General features: G+C 34.0%; 1 non-coding gene across 1 annotated transcript; it reads right to left on the reverse strand.

Annotated features, from left to right (window-relative positions):
• Positions 1-2,390: 2,390 nt before the first annotated feature.
• Positions 2,391-2,462, reverse strand: trnap-ugg (transfer RNA proline (anticodon UGG)). The gene has a single exon. It is a non-coding gene; the product is annotated as a tRNA-Pro (tRNA).
• Between the last annotated feature and the right edge of the window lie 1,992 nt (positions 2,463-4,454).

The raw sequence follows: 4,454 nt of genomic DNA on the forward strand, positions 1-4,454 counted from the left end.
AGAAAGTTCAGAAGAACAGCATTTATCTGAAATATACATTTTTTTGTAACATTTTCATCTTTATCATCACTTTTGATCAATTTAAAGCGTCCTTACTAAATAAAAGTATTAATTTCTATAATTTCTTTCCCAAAAAACAAAAATTATATACTGACTCCAAGCTTTTGAATGGTATAATGTATATTGTTAAGAAAGCTTTTTATTTCAGATAAATGCTGATCTTTGGATCTTTCTATTCATCAAAGAATCCTGAAAAAAAAATGACTCAACTGTTTTAAATATTGATGATAATAATAATAATAAGAAGAAGAAATGTTTCTTGAGCAGCAAATCAGCATATTAGAATGATTTCTGAAAGATCATGTGACACTGAAGACTGGAGTAATGATGCAGAGAATTCAGCTTTGATCGCATGAAAAAATTACATTTTAAAATATATTCAAATAGAAAGCAGTTCTTTTAAAAAGTAAAAATATTTCACAATATTTTTGCTTTTGCTGTATTTTGGATCAAATAAATGCATGCTTGGTGAGCGGAAGAGACTTCTTTAAAAAACATTACAAATCTTACTGTTCAAAAACATTTGACTGGTAGTGTACATTTTTTCTTGTTTTTTTTTCTGTGTTCTCCACAATTTTAGATTTTATTATTGTTGTTGTTGTTGTTGAATCTATACATTTAAATAGTTTCATTTATTTCCCTTTGTTCATTAAAATACCAGACATATTGGCCTTGTTTGCACTGTATTTTAGTGTGTTTCAAAAAAAAAAAATTTTTTTATTAAAAAATTGATTAATTTTATTGATTATTTTTTATTGATATTACATTTTATTGGCTTGCATTGATATTTGCAATTATATTTTTTGCAATTATATATTTGATATTATATTTTATTGACTTGCATTGATATTGATATGTGTAAAACATATTTTTCTTGTTTTTTCTGTGTTCTCCACATCTTTACATTTTATTATATGTGTTGTTGTTTAATCTATAATTATTTTATGTATATTTATTTAATTATATATTTTGGTTAGTACTATACTGTAGTAATTACCTTTTTTTCATTTTTATATAATAAGTATATTATTTTACTATAAATAAAATGAAAAAATAATATTTTCTTGGTAATTTTTAGTTATATTTCAAATATATGGGTTTTCTGTACATAGTTATACAAATATAAAATGAATGTCTCTTTAAAAATAAAGGTCTAAAACATGATCAAAATGTTCTTTTTAATTATTCACATTCACATTTTCTATATTAAAGATAACTATACCCTATTATAAAGTAAATGTTATTAAGATCGTTGCACATTTTGTACATCCTACACAAGAACAATTATTACAAGATTTATTTTATCTTTGTGCACAAAGTTCGTTTATTATATGTTAATTGTACTTAAAGTGTATCTAGATGAAAAACGAATACAAATTCATTTGATGTTATTTGTGGCCGAGGCGGGATTCGAACCTCTAATTGATAGCTTTCAGTCACGTGACCGCCTCGAAGACCTGGAGGGCAAAACATCCATAGAACTGCAGCACAAAACTATCAATTTTCCATCTGTTTCAGAGCCGCAAATATTTAGATCACCTCTCAAAGGAATAAAACAAAGGTATGTGAACAAAATGCAAGTTTTGGCCATTTGCAATCCATATTAATCACCCGCGGCAATATTTCAATCGTTAAACAGTGCGGCAAACGTTGTAAAAACACTTAACGTGCCTTAATATATTTAAAACAGTAATATTCTCTATATTAATGATGCATAGTTTACATAGGCAAGCAGATGAGGCCGGAATATGAACGCAATCCGCTTAATGGTTCAGCGTTTTCCTTCTAATGGTTTTCTATGGGAAACCATTTCACGGGAAACTTTGCACATTGCGTTTATATTCTGGCTTCATCTGCTTGTCTGTACAAAATATCCATAATCAATAAGGTGTTTACTGAATTTCGCCTTTTAATATCTGCGTTTTACTACATTACTACTTAATGCAAACTGCGCAAAAATAACTGGCGGTCAGTGGAGCAAAGCTTCGTTTTGCCCTCCAGGTGGGCGTTCCTATGAGTGTGTGACGTCACGTGAAAACTATCAATTGGGTGTATTTTACTCGTCCCGCCTCCCTGGAATTTCCTTCGTTCCTATTGGCTAGTCAGCGCTCTACACCTATGTGCGGCTGGCCACCCGCTGGAAGCAAGCTATGCTAACCACTACACCACCAACGAATGAGAAGTGATACGATTTGCCGTTGTTAATCTGATTCAGCAAAACAGTCCTACTGTTCACCATTACTCTTATTTCTTGCAGACTAATCTTAAAGTGCACACTAAAATAAAGTCGTGAACCTTCCTTCGTTTCTTCCTAAAAGCTTCAAAAACAAGGGCTCGTCCGGGATTTGAACCCGGGACCTCTCGCACCCAAAGCGAGAATCATACCCCTAGACCAACGAGCCACGTCGTAAACATGTTTTTTCCCTCATATTTCAATTAAAGAAACCCTATAACAGTATAATAAGCTAAACTACTGTAACACCGTGTCTACACCGGATGCGACAGTTGTTGCGCCAAACTGCAAAAGCTGCAAATTATTAGAATTTTATGTCAGTACGTCATAGATAGAACGAGGCAGCAGTTTCTGTCGGGGATTTGTCGTTTCGCGCCCATAGACTGTATAAAAACAGGTCGCACCGCATCCAGTGTAGACAGCATCACGGATTATAATGGGTTCTATAGTATCGTAGCGTTCTCAGACAAGGACGAGGCGTTTTGATGTACAAGGGGTGTTTATTTGGGCTGTTGTCGGCAACAACCCACGCCGTACACACCCGACTTAAGAGAACCGCACTGGAACCAGCAGCCAGGCACTCTTCTCCACACAGGGGCGGAGCCTCTTTTCACATCCAACTCGAACATCCCATAACAGCTCGCAACACAAAAATGAATAAAGTGCAACATTAACATTAAGCACATTGTTATCTACAATACAACAACATTTTGAATATGCTACACTATTTTGTCGCGTCGCGCCGCTCGCGTCCGGTCCACTACAGCGTCAAATCTGCGCTCAGTGGCGTTGCTGGCAAGAGAAGGGTCTGTCTGCGGACTGCAAGAGAGGGGCGTAATTTGAAGGGGGCGTAACTTGAAGTTGTCCAAATCACACAGAACCACGCGAGATGTCATCATGTCAAAACGAGATGTTGTCGGGCTGCGTTCGAAACCGCATACTTTCTAAATTATAGGCACTTAATTTCTTTAAGTACTTACTTACCGAGCGCTATGAGAGTACAGCCTGAATGCGTTAAGTATGAATGCGATTCGGATATCATCCGCTATGTTGACGTTATCATGTGACCTAGGACGTTATAACAAGCGCAACAACTTAAAAGATATGAGTGACAGGTTTAATTCATCTATCTGTAAGTATCTTGATAATGATGAAACTTGCCCATTTTGTGGTCTTGTTGAAGAAACAGCTGCCCTTTTTTGTGATTGTAGTATAGCAATACATTTTGGGTTGATTTAAGTTGTTATATTTTTAACTCCACGAATGTGTGATCCACAGTTTTATCCTTAAAGCATTTTTTTTTTTATTTATTACAAAAACCCAAAATCGTTATCTCTTGAATATTTTGTTAATTATTTTGTGCAAAATGTTTTATCCACAAGCAAAAGTGGCTTAAATCTCCTTTGTTTTATTCTTTTTCTTGTTGAATTTAACTCGTTTCATCCCTCGGGCTTCTAAAAAAAAGCATCATGATGAATTATTCAAAGATATTTAACCTTGTCACTGTGCTTTTTTTCTGTGTATATTCTCATACTATGATGAACACATGAATTTGTTTAAACCGTTTTATCAGAATCAGAATAGCTTTATTACCAAGTATGTTTACACACACAAGGAATTTGCAGTGCAGAAGAAAGTACAAACATACATAGGAATAACACAGTAGTGATGCAATATAACACTAATATAATATATGCCATTATGATTGTTCATTGTTAGATACAACCATCTTTCCCTGATCTTTTATGTAACTATAAGTTCGGCTATAATAATAATAAAAAAGAGAGACAGGTGCACTAACACCTCATAGCATCACTAACTCAACAACCTAGTATGGTTTTCCTCAGCGTTTGCAATATCGGCACAAAGGATATGTCAGGCAGCTGCTCGAAGATCTCGCCTTTGGAGAACACTTGATTTTATACTCAAAAAATTTAAGTATTACTACTTAAACATTAAGATTACCCCAGAATGAATTGCATCGTTTGCCCACCCCAACACTTACATGCAATAATAATGATAAATGCTAACCAATAATTACTTTTTTTTTTTACTTAAAATTAAAAAATACATACTTTTTTGTCGTGACATACAGTGGGTACGGAAAGTATTCAGACCCCCTTCAATTTTTCACTCTGTTATATTGCAGCCATTTGCTAAA

This window comes from Sinocyclocheilus anshuiensis, unplaced genomic scaffold, assembly GCF_001515605.1.
Source record: "Sinocyclocheilus anshuiensis isolate Anshui unplaced genomic scaffold, SAMN03320099.WGS_v1.1 scaffold999, whole genome shotgun sequence".
In the NCBI taxonomy this organism is placed as follows: Eukaryota; Metazoa; Chordata; class Actinopteri; order Cypriniformes; family Cyprinidae; genus Sinocyclocheilus; species Sinocyclocheilus anshuiensis.